The following is a 22380-nucleotide window of genomic DNA, read 5'->3' as shown; positions in this document are numbered from 1 at the left end:
CAAGGAGTGTGGTGGAGTCTCCTTCTTTGGAGGTCTTTAAGCAGAGGCTTGACAACCATATGTCAGGAGTGCTCTGATGGTGTTTCCTGCTTGGCAGGGGGTTGGACTCGATGGCCCTTGTGGTCTCTTCCAACTCTATGATTCTATGATTCTATGAAATATGGCAAGACCATCCAAAGGCGATTCACAACCTGAAATACAGAATGAGAGCATACATAATAAAAGCAAGAACGAAAACAAACCAATAACCCTCCCCCCAAAACACATTTAAAATGACATGAAAGTTAATCACCCCAAGCCAAAGGCCTGGTTAAAGACAAACATTTTCACCTGGTGCCTAAAGATATGTAATGAAGGAACCTGGCAAGGTTTCCACAAACAGGGAGTCACCACAAAGAAGGCTCTTTCTTGGGTTGCCACCCTCCTGAATTCTTGTGGAGGAGGCACATGAAGAAGCATCTTAGGTAATAATTGCAGGTTTTCAGTTCTGATTTACTCTTTTTCTTATTTTCTAACCCATGCTTTAAGGAAGTTTGCTGCCCCTTAAACACATACATTCAAGAACCTTGGCTATTTTGTTGGGCTTAAGAAAAGAAAGACAAAGAGAGAACCCAAGCCATTTTTTAAGGTAACCTGAAAAATTGCTTTTAAAACATTATGGAAAAGTTGCTTCATGATTTCACAAGGACTTGCCAATCTTCACATTACTCTTCACCTGCAAACACCAAGAATTAGTTCTCCCCCTAAGAGAATAGATCATGATGTGGATATGCTTGATTAAGGCTCAGAAACCAAAGGTGGAGAGGGAGTATTTATGGGGGCAGTCATCCTTCGCCCCACTTTTGCCATCTAATTCCCAGTTAGGTTTCCAGGTAGTAATTTTTATAGAAAGCCATCTCTAAGTTCTGCCTGACAGTAGTATTTATTCCTTGTAGGCAGGTGTCATAGGTGCCTAATGCTCACTTTGCCCATCATAGTAAACCATAGTTTGAAACAAAACATGGACACCCCTTCCTGACTCTTGCTGCACTCCAGACAAAACTAGCCAGAATCATGTCATTTGAATTTAGGCTAGTGGTATGTTTACCCAATACAAACTACGGGCAGTGAGCCAAGAACAAATCTTGGTTACTACTGCTCAGGATTTGTTTGGGGGAAGCAAGCAAAAAGCCTGGGTTCAAATTATTCAAGAAACCAAATTCTGGCTTGCTTTGAATGTGGTGTGGCAGCAGGAGTGCAAGAGAAGGGATGTGCAAACATGAACTTGCACTAAGCAGCGGAGCAAGCAATTGGGTGCATGGGGCCAGCTGCCCGCCCGTGGGGGTGGGACCAGCCATCCATGGGGCGGGGCCAGCCAGGGGCAGGGCCAGCCGGGGCAGGACACTCCGCGAGGCCTCCAGAGTTTGCCTACCTCCTCCCACTCAGCTGCCCTACAGCTGAGCAGACCATTTGGGGCAGCATGGAGCTTGCAGGCATTCAAGCCAGTGCGTCACTCCCAGGAGAGACGTGTGGCTCAGCCGCACTGCAGGCCCTGTGGTGAGTGCCGCCTGATATTTTGTCACCCACCTCAGTGCTAACACCCGGGGCGAACCACCCCCACCGCCCCCTTCCTCTGTCCCTGATAGCACTCTGCCTGTTCATGTTAAACCCTAGCTTGTTTTAAACTATGGTTAGCTGTTATTATTTTATGTGTCATTAAAACAGTGAGAAAAGTTCAGTCATAATATTTTAGATATGAAACATTAGCACTTTTTAAAAAATCCCCCCTCTTCCCTTCTGAAATTCATGTTCTGTCATAGCTTTGAACCTATTCCTTCTAGCCTGAATTAGGGAACAGGGGACGCTTTTACTGCTTCAATTATACAAATTTTATTTTCAAGCAACAGCTGTGTGAAATCATCTAGAGAGAGATTGCTTTGACTTGGAAATAACACCGTTTACATTATTACAGAAGAAATATTCTAGAAAGCCCTTTACAAAAATAAAAGAAATGCAATGCAACGTAAAATATTTAAAATCTCTGTAGGGCATGCACGGCAACTTTGATGCAGTTTCATGTTAATTGGAAATAGACTCCCAAAATCCTCCACCCTTTTAGCGGATGCCAAAATGGTTGGGTGGAACCATTTCACTGAATATTCTCCAGGAGGAAGAAGAATTCTTGAAGATTTCCTTGACGGGCAGGGCTCATCATTCGCGGCGGCAGCAACACACCTTTCCTTGCTGTTCTCTCAGTTCATCTGATTTCTGTCATTCTATGGCATTCTGTTTGTATGTAGTGTTAATACATAGAAGATAGAAGTTGAAGTGGTGCAAACCTAGACACCAATATTGATACAAATACCTGCCTTTACACAAATGAGTCAGGATACAAATCTTCTGAGTTTGCATCAAGAATAAGGATATTTCGGGGCTCCTCCTGAACAGCAGGAGCTGCCTTATACTGCCTCAGTCCTCTCTGCTTCTCCTAGTGGAAACTTCTACTCAGTCAGGAACCTTCTGTAGGTGGAAGCAGCCCACCTATGCACAGAAGGCAAAGTCTGGTTCTAACCCATAGTGCTCTTTTGCTTCTCACAATTGGTACACATCCTTGGGAACTTTTGCTTCTTTTCCTGCTCCAGTTTCACCATCAAGCTTTCATTTTCTCCTGCCACTAGGTATTCATGCAGAAAGTTTATTGAGTATGTAAGTGTCACTTTTAACTAAGTCGGTGCTGTGGCCACAGCAGACCCAGGGGATTGAACTGCTATGTGTAAAAATGCCTGTATAATCTCCTTTTCACAGGAGTTACAGATTCTCTTCAAGGACATTAAGCATTTAAGTGAAACCATGCAACGCTTGGCACATACACTTTAGTAATCTTCTGTTATATGATAGATGACTCCAGTAATGTCAGGTCACTGAACTTTATATAGCGTATGCACATTTGCGATTAAAATAAGTAAGTAATCACTGTGGATATGGAATTATCCACGGGCAAGGATAATTTCTTGCATGGGAGAAGCAGGCCTACTGAGTGCTGCAACAGGCATTAATGGGGATGTAATTCTGTTAGTTCTTTGCTGTGTGAATTAATTTGGCAAGAAGACTTGGGAAGAAAACACTCACCTTGTGTAAAGAAGAGCTCCAATTTCACAAGGCCCTGCAATAAATATTTAGTACACATAATCCACTGTGTCTCATTCCTTTTGCTTCAATTGGCGGCAAGAAATATGTTGCTTGTTGTGGTTTATTGCTGCTGTGATATTTTACTATGTCGCTTCTTACTGCTTAACTGTCTTCATTTTAGTAATAAGAGATGCAATTCAGCCAAGGTTAAGCACTTCAGTGGGAGAAATCCAAGCATGCACCTTACTTTTCCTTTGCAACCAGGGAGATCTAAGAACACTTAACTGTGACCTGATTATTCCAAGATTGTGACACTACCTGGCCCAACGGTGGATAGGGGAGAAATTTGAGTCAGTTCTCATTTAGAAATGACCTTACTGTATTTGTACTTTTTGAATCAGTAAGCAAATTGAAACCCAGCCATTCTTTGAAATGTACAGTTTTCTGAACTTTGCAATGCATTTCTCTAGCCAAGTAACATGTACAGAAATGCATGTGTGTATATCACTGTGTATGAAACTAAATAAAAAAATTCCTTCCAGTAGCACCTTAGAGACCAACTAAGTTGTCTCTAAGGTGCTACTGGAAGGAATTTTTTTATTTTGTTTCGACTACGGCAGACCATAGCACATACAGTAATGCACAATGTATCATATTATATCTGTATATCATCTAGTGATATTTTATGTGAAAGTGTAGTTTATAAATATTTGAATATATAAGTAAAGGCTATTAGGGGAAATTGTTTTGCAAAAAACATCTTTAGTAGGAAAAACTGCATACAAAAATATGTATGCTGGAAGAAATTCACACTAATATATAGCTGAATTTTCATGAGGACTTTTAAAAAAATGCAAACTGATATAGAAATGTGGGAAACTGAATATTTATTACTATTATTACTATTATTTATTGAATTTATATACTGCCCTATACTTGGAGGTCTCAGGGCGGTTCACAAAAAAGATCAACATAAAAAACCACAATATATATAATCAAAATAAAGACAACCACCCAATAACACCCCCCCCAAAAAAAAGAACCACATTTTTAAAGGTTATAGGACGTCAATCAGATCAACAAAAGATTGTGTTGAATATAAGATTGGGAAAAGGAGAAGCAGAAATTGATTGATTTGCCCTTCCCTATGCTCCTGCCTTGATGTTCTAGAGAAGCATCGGAATAGACCTTGAAGCAAATACTTAAATGGTCTGCAACAGAATAACAGATTACACAAACTCTTTCCACACTAAAGCCATTTTGTGTTGCTGAGTCATGGCTATGACAAATGAGCTGCAGTTCCACACAGGATTTAACTCTGGCTCCATACAACATTTAGTGTATACCCATTTTAAATGCATTATGCAAGAGTGGCCAAGGTGGTGTCTTCCAAATGTTGATGGGCCAGTTTCCAACGGTCCCAGCCACCAGAACCAATAGTCAAGGATGGTGGGAGCTGCAATGCTTGTCCTCACATCAGTGGCAAGGTGCACCACCAACCTTTTGGGGTAAACAAAACCTGCGTCCAGTCAGGCTTCCCCTGCGCGGATCTGCTGGGAGCTGACCTGGCAGGTGAGCAGAGTAGCAGCGGTCCTGCATCCGTGTGAGATAAGGGATAAATCAAGTCCAAAGACAGTTCGGTTCTTATCTCTAGAAGCGTTTATTTACAAAGCAGTAAATCCATCAGAAACCTCCGACATGTTCCGTGCTCCAAAAGCACACACACGCAGCCTGCAGCCTCGGAGCTGAGCTGCGTCTCAGGCAGAAGCGAAAGCAAGTCTGAACCGTGACACAGACTGTGACGTGCTTCTCTGCATTAAACTCCTCCCAGATACAGGACACCATGGAGTTTTAACCCTGTCAGTTCCAAGCTCTTGAATTAATCCTTTCCCGAAATGGTTTCACACACATTTTATTGGATTGCCTTTCTAAATCACAACTTTTATTTATATACCATATAAATACCTCATAGAAAAGCCCGCAGAAGCCGTGCACCCTTTAAAGAGCGCGCGGCTCTTGCGGGCTTTTCGACCCAGCTTGTGGGGCTGGCAATGGGGGGAAGCGCTGCTTTCCCCCACCACCAGCCTCAAAGCTGGGTGAGAGAGTAGCGGGAAGGCGTCGTGTGCCTTCCCGCTGACCCCCCCGATCCTCTGGGGCTGGCGATGGGGGGAAGCGCTGCTTTCCCCCACCGCCAGCCTCAAAGCGCAGACTCTTCTGGCTTCAGCAAAAGCAACACGAAGCCTCCGGAGCGCAGGCTTCCTAGGCTTTGCGTTGCTATCGCTGAAGCCAAGGAGCCTGCATTCGCCCCATAGGACACACACACATTTCCCCTTCATTTTTGGAGGGGAAAAAGTGCGTCCTATAGGGCAAAAAATATGGTAGCTTATTTTTTAAAAAACTACAATGCCACACAGTGCCACGTTTCTGTGTGGATTGTTAAGGATTTCCCATTTAACATCTGCACAGGAACAGTCTGGTACAGACTTAGTCCCATCCCTGTCTAGAACTGAGATGGACCAGACTTCAACAGGTCCGTCCATCCCTATTTGAGAAGTGTGGATCAGGCAACTTCAGACAGTAAATCTGCAAAGTTCAAATTCCCTGCAGCTTGTCAGCTCTGGGGTCAGTTGCATGGCATGTCACAGAAAGAAAGGCAGCCATAAATGCTTTGCAGCATGTCAGCTCTTAAAAGATATGAGCTATAACATTTCTGTGCTGCTGAAAGCTTGGGGAAATAATAAAAATATAAAGATTTAATCTTAAAATATATTTGCCAAGCAGACAGATCTTCCTACTTGCAATGCCAACTCCAGACTGAGAGCCTATGTCTTACTATTGTTGGAAGCAGTTTTTTTTGTGTGTCAGCTGGAGAGAGACAGGGAACTAGAGCCACCTGCCCTGATATTCTTATTACTATTCAGAGGGGACAGCTTTGAAAAATTTCCTGAGGTTGGGGCAGAGCTTCTAGATATTTAAAATAAAATAATATAGAACCATCATAATACAGTGGTACCTCAGGTTAAGTACTTAATTTGTTCCGGAGGTCTGTTCTTAACCTGAAACTGTTCTTAATTTCTGGGTTAAGAACTTTGCTTCAGGATGAGAACAGAAATTGTGCTGCGGCGGCACGGCAGCAGCAGGAGGCTCCATTAGCTAAAGTGGTGCTTCAGGTTAAGAACAGTTTCAGGTTAAGAACGGACCTCCAGAACGAATTAAGTACTTAACCTGAGGTACCACTGTACTTCCATACTTAGGCTGCGTTTAGATTACCCTTCCCCCCATCTTCTCAATGTTTCCTTACCTGTCAATTTTTGCATTTTATATGACTTTTCACATGACATGAAAGCCATTCTGGAAATCTAATGGAATCCAGCAGAAGTTTAGTGCTCATGTTTTTGCAGAAAAGAATCCATTTGCATTAACTGTGGAAATCATGGAAGTTCTGGGTTGCAATTTCTCCACAATTTTCATGATCATGCCACCACAAACATGATGAAATTTGGGGTGGTATCCTAGCATATAGTTTTTGTCCACTGTTTAAAATTTAGTACGGCATAGTGGTTATAGCAATCAAAATGCCATAGTTCCATCAGGACAGAAGCACTAACATTTATAACTAATGAAATAACACCCCCCCCCCTTGTCTGAATGCAGCCTCAGAAAGAGATCCAGAATATCTAAAGAATATGCAGTACAATCCTATTCAGGAGTGTGCCATACTATTTTCAATAGGACTTACTCCCTAGTAAAAGCATTTCAAATTTCAGCCAAAAGATGCTTTGATGGTTGATTGACTCCAGCTATTAGGAATGAGCAGGGCCCCTATCCATCTTGGTTCTACCATTGCTTCACAGCACACTGGGGGAGGGATCACTTTGTGGTAGTCCAATCACTCGTGTCTCATTTTGTAAATGTTGCTGAAACTTATTGGCTCAAGTCCTCCTTCCTTCTCCCCCCTTTCCCCTTTTCTCTTATTCCCTCCTGTTTGAAAACTGGAGGCTTGCCCAGCGCTTGCAGGCCCTTTGAACAATTCCATAAATCACGAGGAGATGCTTCACGGCCTGGGGCAGCATTTGCAGCATGGTTAATTCAATATTCGAAACCAGTTCTACATCATGGAAAATTCAATCTATCCATTCCTTGCAGCTTGCAAGTAAAACATGGTGCGGGGGCATCACTAGAATTTTATTCAAGGGACATATTCCCATTAACATTTACCCACAAAGGAAAAAAGAATTTGGCTTGAATGCCGCTCATCTACATTAAGTAATAAAAGGGGTGGGGGAATAAAACAAAGCCCACAAAAGAATATATCAGATGCCTAATATCCATCTATAATTCAAACAATGAAATCTGGCAGGTTTGGGGATTAATAATAATAATAATAATAATAATAATAATAATAATGTGTGTGTAAATTTGGAACGCCACTACAGTGGTACCTCGGGATGTGAATGGGATCCGTTCCGGAGCCCTGTTCACATCCAGAAGCAAACGTAACTAGTGATGGCACATCTGTGCACGCACGCACGCGTTGCTTTTTGCTGCTTCTGCGCATGCGCGTGACGTCATTTTGAGCATCTGCGCATGCGTGAGCGGCAAAACCCGGAAGTAACGCGCTCTGTTGCTTCCGGGTTGCCGCTGAGCGCAACTCGAACGCGCTCAACATGAAGCATATTCAACCTGAGCTATGACTGTATTTTTTGTCCTGTGAAACCTTCTGGGGAGAAACACTTCAGGTTTTGATAGACCTCAGGTCAATCACATCCGTCTAATTCAAGAGTGAGGAACCTATGGAACTCTAGATATGTTTGGACTGCAACTCCCATCACAGCTGACTATGCTGGCTAGGATCGATGGGAGGTGTAGTTCAGCAACATCTTTAAAGCCCCACAATGGCTACTCCTTATGCAAGACATCAATTTGCTGCTCAGCTTCATCATCAGCTTGATGTCTGAGTTCAGCGAATGTATTATTTTCTCCCTACATTCATAGATACGTCCAATGAAATACATCAGCAGTTCTAGTTATGTGTATTAGCTCCTTTGGGATCAATATGGCAGCAACACACTGAACTTCCAAAGTATTATACATTTGTCAAAGCTGCAGCACTCAGGCTTTGCAAAGTATATTCTTCTTGACCATATTCAACTGTGAATTTGTTTTAATAGCTGTATGGTTTAGCTGAGCAATTTTCATTATTTTACGGAAATGCTGAGCACAGCAAACAGTTTCCTAGTCTATCATTTGATCATTATTTACTCAAGGTAGTACTTTTTTTCAGGATTAATGTCACTGCCAATTGCAGAAATAATAGATTGTCCTCAAAATGAGCAAGTGGGCTACATACTCATCTCATGAAGAGGAATAGAGGAATCTCATAGAAGTTAGCAAATGGGATGGATTACATTGATTTATTGATAATTCATGGGTGCAATCTTAGCTTCTGAAGCAGGCAGCAGTGCTAATACCAAGCACCCTGGTCTGGTTAAATGAGCATGTGCTTTTTGTGAAATATATACTCCATGTTTCAAAGGCACAGTGTCCTGCATTTCCAAAAGACTTCCAATTCCCCCTCCACACAGAATTCACAGGTGGAAAATGTGGTAGAGGTGGTGGTGGAGGAGAGGGCCTTCATCCGCAGTACAGTCTCTCTCTACTTTTTCCTCCAAACAGCAAGGGACACTAAACTCTCATTAACCAACAACTACATAATGCCCACTCACTAAAAGGGGGGGGGGGAGGACACAATGACAGCAGAAAACAGTGCACACAGGTGCTCTGACACTGGTCAAGGCTTGAAGTTTGCTAGATGAAGGTAAGCAAGAAGCAACTTGGTAAAAGCCCTAACGGTATGGATTTTGGATCTCTTTTTTTGTGGGCAGGGCGAAGTTAGCTTTCTCTCACACACCAAACTAATTGTGAGAGGCAGAGCTCTTTGGATTTGGCATGCCACGTTGTCCCCTTCAGCCCAAGGCAAGTTTCTGCAATGGTCTCAGAATTGAAAAGGAGAGGGTGCAATGTTATCACACCCTTTGCTCCCAAACCCATTGTGGGGACCTGGCGGGGTGGGTGGCTCTGAAAGTGTTGTTCTCTGGGTATGGTGCTGGCTTCTGTTGCCAGTTAGGTACCATTGACCCTTTGGCGTTCATTCGTTTAAAAGGGATTGTGAAGGGTTATTTTTTATCCTTCTGAAACCCTGTTTATACAGTGCCTTCCTGTCAAAAACAGGTGATGTTGAAATTGTGTTATGAGGAACTTTCTTCAGGTGTTATATTTTTGAGGGGGCAAATGTGTTCCTTCCCTTACTATTAGCTCGTCTCCAGTCACCCTCTCAGAGTTGGAGGGCAGACATCTTAAGTAAACATGTGAAGTGGGGATGAGAACACTGGCTCCTTTCCATAATTATTTATATCCCCTTCTCTGAGTTGGAGGGTGAACTTCTGAAGCAGGAAGCCTCCTTGTTGTTGTTGTTGTTTAGTCGTTTAGTCGTGTCCGACTCTTCGTGACCCCATGGACCAGAGAACGCCAGGCACTCCTGTCCTCCACTGCCCCCCACGGTTTTCTAAAATGTTCTGGGAGCCTCCATGAGTATTAGAGGCTCTCATCTTCAGAAGTTTGGCTTCCAATTTTTGGGGGACAACTGAATCAGAAATGGAGGTCTAAACTTGCATGGCCACCCTGCTACCGTAACTACTGATAGCAAGCCTGCTGTCCATGTGCCCTTCATCAGCATGGGTTACATATGGATTTGACAACTTCATAATAAGAGAAAAGCCCATATTACAAAAATAAATTGTCTCCCAACTTTATTCATGTGTTTAAAAAATGCTACAGCATGGGGAAATGCAAGATTTCCAGGAATTCCCAAACTATCTTCAGGTGTTCATGTAGTTACGGTAGTTTCCTATAAAACCTGTTTCCTATAAAACAGGAAAACTGGTTGTTGGCAAATAGGAGATAGTGTCAACATTTTCTTTTGGGTTTGTTGAACCATTAACAGTTGTGAAGAAGATCGATTATTTCTAGCTTGCTAGTGCATTTGGAGTATTTTTATGCCACACTAAGTGGGTGTTGCTTGATACCAAATTGCATTTGAAATATTATAGCAACACCTTACTCAGAAATCAATCTGATTTCTGTCAGATTGTTGTGGGTGTTTCCCCACCACAGAACATTTTATTTTATTCCCTGATGTAAAAACTCTGTGGCATGTTATGTTTCTGAGGGATTTATTCTGAGACAGATTTCCTGCCTCCCTTCTGATTCCCTCTCTCTCTCTCTCTGTCTCTCTCTCTCTCTCTCTCTCTGTGTGTGTGGTTCTCTGCAAATTGTACCTCTATGAGGGGAATGGAGAATGATGGGAGTTAAAGTTAAGTAACATCTGGAGGGCCCAGTTTTAGCAAGTGTGGTAGTTAGAGGGTTCAACTAGATGCAAACTCAGGTTCATAATCATCACTTGGCCAGGAAGCTGAACTTGGGTGCCTAGGCCAACTCACTTTGCAGATGTTTTTGGAGAATAAAATGGGAGGGAGAACATATAATACATTTGATTCATGTTCCCAAAGACACATGATTTTTCCTTGCCATTGTTCAAGGGTGGTACTGAATAACTCCTTTTGCATTGTAGTATAGACAATATACTACAGTGTTCTTGAAGCTACTAACATGAGTTTGACCAAGCTGCGAAAGGCAGTGGAAGACAGGAGTGCCTGGCGTGCTCTGGTCCATAGGGTCATGAAGAGTCGGACACGACTAAATGCTAAACAACAACAACAACATAGACAATATAAATCATTCAAATCATGATAGGCTCCCCCTTTTTTTGTAATAGTAACAACTAAATAGTACCATTTTCTTTCTGACTTGCCTGCTGGGAAATTAGAAGGTATTCCTATGAATTATGTGCTTTACATTTGCTGACCACTTTCATACATGGGTGAAGAAGGCTGGCTCCAAACTGTGCTTAACTGTCACCTTTCTCAGTCATTATATACATTAGTAACATCCCTTATCTGATGTGACATCACATTACTCACTTGGTAATACAGAAATATCAGGAAAGCATGAAGAGAGGCAGCGTAAAGAGCAGGTGACACTTTAGGATGCCCAGACAGGTTGCTGTCTTATTTGTATGTCCTAAAGATGTGCCTGCAATGATGGGGCTGTCAAACACATCTGCTAATGCATCTTCCCTCCTTTGATGCTTGATGTACAATGAAATAATGGTGCTAACACCTAGAATGTGAGGTGTGCAAGTGCCTTAAGTCTTCCTGTGTGACACGGACCCAGCTTCCACATGCAGTGCCATCTTGAAATGGCACAAGCCTGACACAAATCCATGTTTGATTGGCACATGTGCACACAACAGTTTCTGTTGCTGGTGTATATTACACAAGCTGAGTTCTCTGAAATCAGAACAGATGATAAGAGACAAAGAGAGTTGCTTGTATCAAAGCTAGTTGTATGCTGTTGTTTAGCTATTGTTGGCAGACCAGAAACAGAACAATTCCCTTACATTTGAAGAAAATCTGCCCCGTATAACAGTATGTGCAGATATGACAAATGAGTATTTTGGGTTCTTTCTGCATCCACAATTCTACAGAGTTTGATTTCTTGCACAAATGTGGGAGATAACACTTCCCATTAAGTCCACCATCTCACTCCAAATTGTCTTAGGAAAAGTCCCCAATACAGACCAAAGGGATACTGTTTAAAGACTAAGGACCTTTGTTCAATTCACAGTGGGTACATCTTAGATAGGAAGAACCTGTTTTATCCTTTAGACCAGACTTTCTCAACCTTGGATCCCCAGATGTTTTTGAACTACAACTCCTATCATCCCTGACCACTGGCCAGGCTGGCTAGGAATGATAGGAGTTGCAGTCCAACAACATCTTGTGACCCAAGGTTGAAAACAGACAGACCATTGGCCCACCTGTCTCAGAATGGTCTACTTCACAGATTGCCAGTGACTCTCTAGACAGCTGTCAAAAGAAGAGGTGCAAAACCATTATAGGCCGAGTTTCACATTACAACTGGTTTGCTATCTGGCACTGTCTTAAGAACCTAAGATTGCCTCTCACCCATTTGTGTGTGCCATACTGGATTAAGTATTGCACCTGAACTGGAGAAACATGAACTATTTAGCTGTAAAACTCACCTAATGATCTTGGGCACTAAGAGCTTGGGCCTAACCTACCTCACAAGCTGTTGTGAGACTAAAGTGGAATAATCCTCACAAAGACCACCTGGAATTCCTTCGAGAAAAGGAAAATATAAATTAATCTAATAAATAAACAAGGCAAGGTTTGAAACAACAAAAAACAAGAAAAAATATAGTAGTAGCTCTGTTTAGTTAAAATACAATAGAAATCTCTGAAAACTATAAGCGTTGAGAAAGCTGTGTGTCCATCACTCCTGTTGTGTCCCCAGCTGTTTAAAGGCTTATGAAAATGTGTTGTTGCCATCTCTGCCTTGATTCTTGTTATTACTGTGTAAATGACTTCACCCAATTAAAATCTAATGTTCTGATTTTACTACCTGATGGCGCCTTGCTGTTAATGCTTAAGCAGCTACTGCAGCCTCTGGAAAATTATAACTGTTCAAAGGCATCAAAGTGTGATGCTTCATTCAAATGAATGGAGCAAGATAAAGTGCTTTTTCAATGGTTATGAAGAGAACATGTAGAGTTTTCCCATAAGTACTTTGAAGCACCCAAGAAACTAATGTACCAATGATGTCATTGACCCTGTGATACTCCAGAATTCCCAGATCATGTGTGGTGAGGCCTAATGCGGCTTGCAGGACATCAATCGCTTTTGCTTATTATCGGTATATCTTAGGTGTGATCTGTATCTATCTGTGATAAGGTAAAGGTGGCATTTTTGTATTTGAACTGAACACTTAAGTGTGTAATAACGCAGCCAAGGATGGCCCAATACATTTTGCCACCTGAAATGAAGGACGAGATGGTGTGTCCTTCCTTCATCACATAAAGAAGAAGAGTGGCTTGGCAGTTGAATGTTATATCAACACTGGTGATGGCATAACACTCTCTACCACACCTGAGGCAACAGGCCAGATTAGGTCATATGTCAGCAACAGAAGGGAATGGAGGAACAGCTGGAGGCTGCTGCTGACCCCCAGCACCTACTGTTTCACTCTGTCTAATGGTAGGGCTGGCTCTGAACACAGTCCCTCCAATTGTCACTATTTTCCAGGGACAGTCTTAAATTTACAGAAGCCCTCCTGGTTTCTGATTTGATCCTGGAATGTCTTGCTTTTCCTTAGGTCCCTATTTTCATCAGATAAATGTTGCAGGGTATGCGAACACAACACAAAAAGCATTCATAGGAAATAAACTGTAGATAAAGCATGTATATGAATCTGAAAATCCAGCTTTACAGTAACAGAAGGGGATGGGATATAGAGGAGTGGAGGGACACGCAGGAGTATAATACATAAACAGATTTTCCCCTCCCTTGACAGGTCTACACTCTTTGTCCACATTTTGTGTAGATCTACATGTGTTTCTAGTATAATCCTTCTGGGTGATTAGTTTAAAAGGCCATTAAATTAGGTCAAGTCATTCGAGAGAGTGCTGTACGAAGCAGCTAATTTATTATATCAGCTCTATAAAGCCCGCTTCAAGGATGTGAAAGTATCATTACTCTTAATGACGAAGCAATGGCATTGGATGAGATGATGAAGTCAAGGATGTTTTGTGTCTTTCTTTGCCCTCTTTAATCTTATGGGGCCAATTCGTGCAAAAGACAAATTGGTGTCTGGGTCGGTTTCCTGGCCCTGGATGGCTGCATTTTCATGGAAGGCAGGGTTTCATTGCAGGAAAAGATTGTAAGAAGGCTCACCACGACAAACTCACTTTGGAAAAGTTTACAGTAAAATTATTGTGCAACCCACAAAATAAGAAATAGCTGTAATTCAACTCCTGCCGAAAGCAGACAGGCAAATATTCAGTAGTCATAAATATCCTGTGGTGGATGGAAATGAAAAACAACATTAAACAACATTAAAACATTATTTTGAAATGATAATTAGTGAAAATTAGCTTGTAAGAACAGAAGAAAACCCCTGCTGGATCATAAAGGCCCATCTAGTCCAGGCATCCTGTTCTCACAGTGGCCAACAAGATGCCTATGGGAAGCCCACAACAGGACCGGAGTACAATGATGCTCTTCCCACTTGTAATTTCCAGCAACATGCTGACTCCAAACCCGCTAAAAGAAAAAAGAAAGCAACCACAGTTTGTTTGCAGATTTCAGCAGATCATACATTACTGCCTCTTCCTTACTTTCTAACATCTTGCAAAAGCATAGGAAGATATGTGCATGGCTGCTGCAGCCAAGGCTGCTCACTCAGGAAACAGAAAGTGGAGCTATCTTGGTGCTGATTTCCTGAAAAGCCTGTTAGCAAACACAAGACTAACCCTGGAACGCCTGAGGAAGGATGACACGTGATTTTGTTTTATTAGCACCTAGGAAGAACTAACCAGATTTGGCCCATGTAGTTAAGTGGTGGTGCCATCTTGATAATGGTGGATGTGAGCATTTGGAACCGAAATCCTACTAAAGATTTTGGGACTAGCTACTATTGAAACATTTGAATTATGGTGGAGGAGACTCTTGAGAGTCCCATGGACTGCAAGAAGATCAAACCTATCCATTCTTAAGGAAATCAGCCCTGAGTGCTCACTGGAAGGACAGATCCTGAAGCTGAGGCTCCGATACTTTGGCCACCTCATGAGAAGAGAAAACTCCCTGGAAAGGACCCTGATGTTGGGAAAGATGGAGGGCACAAGGAGAAGGGGATGATGGAGGACAAGATGGTTGGATAGTGTTCTCGAAGCTACCAGCATGAGTTTGACCAAACTGCGGGAGGCAGTGGAAGACAGAAGTGCCTGGCGTGCTCTGGTCCATGGGGTCACAAAGAGTCGGACATGACTAAACAACAACAACCATTGAAACAAACCTTGATTGAGAAAAGATCCGTGGACACTTACAGCTGGCTTCGCTCTTGTCTATTTATGGGTGATAACTTATAGCAGCTTCTGCAAAGCAATTGCTGTTTCTGGTTTATTTCTGTATGGTGATGTTTTTCATTCTGTATAGAGTGAGCTATGTTTCTGTGAGTAAAGCAGATGCTGTTTTCACTTAAGCCAGGGATGGGGAACTTTTGGCTTTCCAGTTGTTGTTGAACTACAACCACCATCAAACACAGCAAGCATGGCCAATGGCCAGGGATGGTGTGAGTGGGAGTTCAGCAATATCTGGAGGTCAAAAGGTTCCTCACACCTGATTTAAGCCTGGGAACACTGTTGAGCGACATTTGCAAGTCTTCATGCCATTTTAAATAATTAGGCTGCAACCATACATATGCTTAGATGGGAGTAGGTTCTTCTGAACTTATTTATGCTCAAATGTGGAGAAGCCCTAACTGTGAAAAACTGCTTCTGTATATTTATGCTCCCTAGCAAAATCGGAGCGGGTGGCTCATTGCAGCTAGGAAACTTCCTTGGAGACAATGCCTCAATTGTTTTATTCTCCCCAATTGCCTTATCTGGTGGCTGGATTTATTTTCTGTGTCTCCTAAACTGAACTTGTTCCCCAGCTTTCTGCAGGGATGAATTTTGCTGCTGACAAGTGAGTTGCAAGTTTTCTGGATGGCCATATAAATAAAAGAGTTTAGAGAATGGCATATTAGGTATTTGATGTATGTGGGCTATAATTAATATGTCACCCATTGTTTCCCTGGTAGGCATTTATCCTAGGAAATTACCATTAGGTAAAACCAATCCTTTTGTATAAACTGACCATGTCTTCTGAAAATGGTTAAGCTTTCATGGTATTATGCATCATCTGCTCATAATTTTAAAAATTCAACGGTATTGTTACAAATGGAGATTGAAGTCTATATTATTCTCCTCAGCTCTTTATTCATTTGCAAATCCAAGTCTCTCTCTTTTTTGCCCCTGTGTAGCTTGATGGCTTATCATAGCCATATGTTAGGAAGCTGTAATGCAGTAGTGATATGAGACCTTTATTTTCTGAAGCTTGAGACCTTTTTTTATTAAAGCCACTGAATAAAGCGAAGTAACATTCAAAACACGACATATTTGGGAGATTCCTTCCCCTGCAGCCTCAGAATAATGCAAGCACATGTTTCCTTCACAATGCAGGAACATCTCCAAGGCAGAGATGGTAGCTTTGATTCACCCTGTATGCAAGATTCAAACAAGAAGCATCTTGGTGAGTGACTTTAATAGATTGATCACCTTGAAAGAAGAGCCAAGAGAAGCCCTTCTGCTCCATCCCACCACTGTTAGACAGTATTCAGTAATCTAAAGCCTCCAGGACCCAAATCCCTTCCTATGGGATTTATCCAGTCCTAGCCCTACTTAGGGCAAACCAATTAAAAGTAATGCAGTTAAGTAAGTTAGTCAGGTCCATTAATCTTAATAGGTCCCACGGCTCTTTTACCTCAGAGGAAGAAGACCTCCCTTCCTCCACCCAACTGTTTTCCTCCCAGTGTCCCTTACTCAGCATGAGGGCAGATTCTGGTGCTGCCATCAGTCCAGCTGAAAGGCTATAGCATGGCTAGGAGTTGGCATTGGTAAGTGAGTACTGGGCAGGTTTTGGCACTGAGGCCCACTTGAAAGTGCACTGAGGCCCACTGGTGGTCCCCAGCCCACTGTTTTGTTTTGTTCTCCCTCCCTCAAATTTCTGGAGAATTTTGGGAAATTGGGTGCCAGATTCCAGCTGATTTCTATGGGCAGCTTTCACTTCTATCCCTGGATAAATCTCTATAATATGAACAGAGTCATGAACTATTCATACAACGAGGTGGTTATCTCAGGGTTTTTTATATATGTCTACGGCTCTTTTCCTCTCCCACCCATTCCATTCCCCCTCCAGCTAGCTTTCAGGCTTTCCCCCAATAGTCAAGTGAGCATTTATTTAAACATTTATTTACCACCCCCCATCAAAAGATGCTAGGATGGTGTACAAAAATGTGAATAAAATACGCACAACCTAAACCTACTGTTTAAAACCAGCAAGTAAACATAGCAAAATACAAGAAGGCAAAACAGATAGAAACAGAATGAAACACCGTTTAAGAAATGCATTTACAATCCAAATGCAAATAGGAGGGGCTTTGCAGGTGCCAAGAAGCTTGTAATGTCAGAGCTGAAGGAGGGCATTCCAAAGTCTGGTTGGCACCACGGGAAACACCCTCTCCTTGTGTATCTTCACTAAAGCAGTACTTGGAGCAGGGAATCTCCAGGAGTTCTTAATGCCAGGGTAGGCTGGGGTCTGTTGACACTGGGCATGTACAGTCCTCATTTGGCTGCTTTGGAGGGTTTCACCCCCAGGGTTTTTCTCTACCCCTGAAGATTTTTTGTATTGCCTTCAAACCTTCTAGTTTGCTCCTACCTCCCTCTGGTGGCTGTGGCCATTTTTGCAACAGCAGTCAAAAGAACTGAATCATCATTACCATGTTGCTTTAGTATAAGGTTGCCCACTTGCTGATTTCCTAGATTAAGTGGTTGTTTATATTCTCCGTATGGCTATCTTGATTTCATTTGAAGGCATTAAGCTCTTTTGTTCATGGTCCCCCACCACCCTGAGCTGCAGCAAATTACTCAGCAATAAAACTGAACTAAGAAATTAGTGGAACCAATATAGTCCAGCTAGAGCTGATACCCATGAATACTGGTGCAGCAGGGACAGTTTACAAATCCCTAAGGAGGCATGCTTGGCTCCAACATTACAAGCTTTGCCACACCAGATGAAGACTTTTCAATTTGCAAAGGCATTTAAGCATTTTAGATATAGGTATTTTGGATATTCAATTATTTTTTATTTTCCCGATGCAGCTTTTTTGTTTGCTTTTGTTTTTCAGGGCTTTTATTTGCTTGCCTGTTATTGTATTTTATTACATTTCTTTGTTGGTTTTCAAACTGCATTTCCATGTTGGGCATGAATTACTGTTTATTCACACTTTTGGACACCCTCCCTGGCATCTTTTGTTAACCGGCAGTTAAGAAATACTTTAAATCAATCATAGAATGATAGAATTGTAGAGCTGGAAGAGACCCCAAGAGTCTTATACTCCAACCCAGTACAGTGCATTAGCAAAAGCATCCATGACAGATGGCCATCCAACTTTTGCTTACAAACCTCCGTGGAAAGAGAGGCCAATCCAGCCAAAGACATAGTGAATGTGGATTAAATGTCTTTGGCTGCATTGAGACAGCACTTTATACCATTTCCCCCATATTTGCTTTCCTGATAAATTTATGTGCTTTTTGTGACCTTTCACACACTATAAAAGCCACTTCTGGAAATCTGGTGGATTCTAACAGAAATTTAGTGTCCATTTCTGTGTTAATTGCTTTCATTAAAGCTACATTTGCAACCCTGCTAGAAAATGGTGGTAATTTTGCATTGTAATTTCCCCATGATTTTCATGGATCACACCATGTGATGAAAGTTGTGTGTGTGTGTGTGTAGTGGGAGGGTATTTCTGAAAAAGTAGATATTCCATCTTTCTGTAATCAGACTTCTATAGCTGATGCATTAAATTATTAAAATACACAGAATATATACACTCACCATGAATGCCTCCTTTTTCTCTTAGAATGGCAATGGCACCCACATGAGAGATGCTGGAACTCACCTGACAGGTGCCAGAACTGAGTTCCCCCTAAAAAAAGCCCTGCTGTATAGTTATGGATATGCATATGCTACTCATCTCCTGTTTCTTCTAGTAAATGCAGATTGCAACATATTTTGAACCAAGTTTAGTCGAGATTGTGGGGATGCATGACTATGAGTCTCATGTCAGCTGCTTAGATCTTCTTCCAGTGGTTACAGCCAAGAGATCATCTGACTAATTTGTTATGAGTGGCTGTGCACACCATTCAGCCTGTTCTGAGGAGCGTGTTTGGTGGGGGTGCAAAACAGCAGCTTGTGGTAAATGAATCAGTGAAAAGGACAATCACTTCCATTGGCTTTCGGTGAGCCATTGTGTGAATAAGTCCCTCCCACCCCTTGTCTATCACTTTGTGTTCCTCTGGAGTTTCTTGATGGATTGAGTTTGTTGACAACATTTAGTTATCAAGTCTCAATCTTGCTCTTTGCAATCTTGCTCAAGAAAACCAAATGTGGAAATATTTCCACCTTTCGTGTAGTACCCTTGAGCTGCTCTGGGAAGCATGATAAGTAACTCCACCCAGTTAGAGCGGCACATCAAAAGCTAGAGAGAAAATCTTCATCCTATAACTGGCTTGTGTGCCCTGAGATTGCTGTAGGTTTGTAGAATCACGCCTGCTATTTCTATGATGAGAATATAATATCACAAATGTTAAGAAATTAGGATTCCTGCTTCTCCGCTTTCCATGTCTTAAATGCTTTGGCCCGAGATCAAAGTTTTATAGAAGTATTTGTGACTAAGTAGACTTTCCCTTTTTTGCTTTCTGGCTTACAGAACCTTTGTAGTTTAGATTATAGCAAACGGGAGCTAATGCTGCAAGATCTGTTTTTCTGTAAGATGTTTCTGGGTCTATTCCCCTCCTGCTTTTTCCAAAGAGGAAAAACACTGAGAATTTGAAACAGCCTTGAAATGTTTCCCTTTCCATCAAGAAACACAACATGTCCTTTCAAAGCTTAATTGAGCAGCACAAAGCTAATTAGCTGTCCGAAGACATGCCATTTAATTCACAATCCAGCATTAATTTGTTCTACTGAATGAGCTTATCTCATATATAAACGCCTTTACCCTCTGGCTTCCAAGGCAGCTGCAATGCACAAGGCAGGCAGATAATTCTTTCATTTCGCCATTGCTTGTTTCCTTGAGCATAAAACAATTGGCACATCAGTGGTAAGTAAAAAAAGTTTCAGTGTTCAGGGGATGGGGCAGGGAGGGTGGGGAGAAGCTGCTTTGATAGCTGTATTTTTATTCCTCAGTCTTAGCCATTAAAGTGTGCATTCTTTGCTAGATGTTTCAGGATAAGTTGATCACTTACAACCTGCTAATCTAAATTGTAACTTGAATGGTATGTCGAGCAAATGATTTCAACGCCTTCCATAGATAGCAGCTAATTGCCTTATACTCTTTCATTTTACAAGGCAAAAAAATCCAGAGTATTTTTTTATTAAGTCTTTTATAACACAGGAGAATTGCTGCAGCTAATATGAAAGAGTGTTTTTTCCCCCCAAAATCATAATATGTTGTTAATCTTTGAAGCATGCAATAGTATTTTAGAAACTGCTAAATGAATTCACTGTGGCCCATCTATAGGAAGCCATTTTACTGTAATGTTATATAATATAAACACTGAGATTTGTACCTCAGAGTATAAAATCCTTTACCAGAATCATCTTCTGCTAAAACTAATGATGTTAATGAGTCTCTGTACTCTTTATGCTCAATCACGTGTTCTGAGTAGATTGCCACCGTTCGCAAAATTTCCTTCATCTAATACAGTGGTACCTCAGGTTAAGTACTTAATTCGTTCCGGAGGCCCGTTCTTAACCTGAAACTGTTCTTAACCTGAAGCACCACTTTAGCTAATGGGGCCTCCTGCTGCTGCCGCGCTGCCGAAGCACGATTTCTGTTCTCATCTTGAAGCAAAGTTCTTAACCTGAAGCATTATTTCTGGGTTAGCGGAGTCTGTAACCTGAAGCGTATGTAACCTGAAGCGTATGTAACCCAAGGTACCACTGTAATCCATTCTTCTGACCTCAGTGTATTAGAGATGCATGGGCCCCTAGGGATGTGGGTGGTGCTGTGGTGTAAACCACTGAGCCTCTTGGGCTTGCCGATCAGAAGATCAGTGGTTCGAATCCCCGCGACGGGGTGAGCTCCCATTGCTCTGTCCCAGCTCCTGCCAACCTAGCAGTTTGAAAGCATGCCCGTGCAAGTAGATAAATAGGTACTGTTGCAGTGGGAAGGTAAACGGCGTTTCCGTACACTCTGGTTTCTGTCACAGTGTTCCGTTGCGCCAGAAGCGGTTTAGTCATGCTGGCCACATGACACAGAAAGCTGTCTGTGGACAAATGCCGGCTCCCTCGGCCGGAAAGCAAGATGAGCGCCGCAACCCCAGAGTCACCTTTGACTGGACTTAACCGCCCAGGTGTCCTTTACCTTTTATTTTGCATGGGCCCCTACCCTCATGCGAACGACAAACTGCTTCAGCTGATGAGCAGAGGTGGTCAGTTCTGTAGTCTGGGTTCAATCCAGGTGCATTCTGGGGGCATTTGTGAGAATTCGCTGCAGTTCCTAAAATTTCTTGGTATTGAATGTTAATCCATTCTGAACATTGTAGTTCTAAAATCAGCACTCTTTACAAACTACAGCCCCCACAATCCTTTTGGAGTTGTTATAAATGTTTAAATTGTTATGATACTTTTTAAAATGTATAGCGTGGATGGAGTCTGAGCTGTTGGGTTGTTATGATGTGTTGTGTGTTTATGCTATGCAAATAATACCAGCAACAGATGTGGAGGATTAATATTTCTTGTTGTGGATTCCCTAGAGCATGGATGAGGTTTTGTTTTGTTTTTTAACCTGAGGCCACATTTCCCTTGGCATAATCTGTTGTGGGTAATTGAGGCCAGAACCAGCAACACCCAGCTGTGGGTAGGCCAACCCTTTCTTCCCCTTTTCTGCCAGCGTCTTTCCCCTCTTCCTCTTGCCAGTTCAACAATAGGCCTATAGACCTTAAGCAATCTGTGAGGTCTTAATTTTCCAGGGCTTCCTCCCCAGATTCAGTATGTATAACACAGGGACAGTGCAACCCATTTCGCTGCCCGAGGTGAAACAAGAAGTGCTGTCCTGCTCTGCCACCTCTGAAGAAGTGGTGCCATCATTGCACCAGTTTTACATGAGAGCTTGCCGATTTTCGGCGAAATCATAGAACCTTAGAGTTGGAAGGGACCCAAGGGTCATCTAGTCCAACCCCCTGGAATGCAGGAATCTCAGCTAAAGCATCTGGCCATCCAACCTCTGTTTAAAAACCTCCAAGGAAGGAGATTCCACCATCTCTCGTGGGAGTCTGTTCCACTGTCCCACTGTCAAACAGCTCTTACTGTCAGAAAGCTTTTCCAAATGTTTAGTCAGAATCTCCTTTCTTGTAACTTGAAGCCATGGGTTTGAGTCCTACCCTCCAGAGCAGGAGAAAATAAGCATGCTCCTTCTTCCATGTGACAGCCCTTAAGATATTTGAAAATGGCTATCATTTCTCCTCTC

General features: G+C 42.2%; 1 long non-coding RNA gene across 1 annotated transcript; it reads right to left on the bottom strand.

The window, feature by feature from the left end:
* Positions 1 to 1844: 1844 nt before the first annotated feature.
* On the bottom strand, positions 1845 to 14846 carry LOC307226503. The gene is made up of 2 exons (XR_013843476.1): positions 12272 to 14846; positions 1845 to 3142 (listed from the first exon to the last, which is right to left on the bottom strand). It is a non-coding gene; the product is annotated as an uncharacterized lncRNA (long non-coding RNA).
* Between the last annotated feature and the right edge of the window lie 7534 nt (positions 14847 to 22380).

Source organism: Podarcis cretensis (genome assembly GCF_951804945.1).
Source record: "Podarcis cretensis genome assembly, chromosome: 1".
Classification (NCBI taxonomy): domain Eukaryota; kingdom Metazoa; phylum Chordata; class Lepidosauria; order Squamata; family Lacertidae; genus Podarcis; species Podarcis cretensis.
The sequence above is the reverse complement of the archived record's forward strand: the minus strand, read 5'-3'. Positions and strand labels throughout refer to the sequence as shown.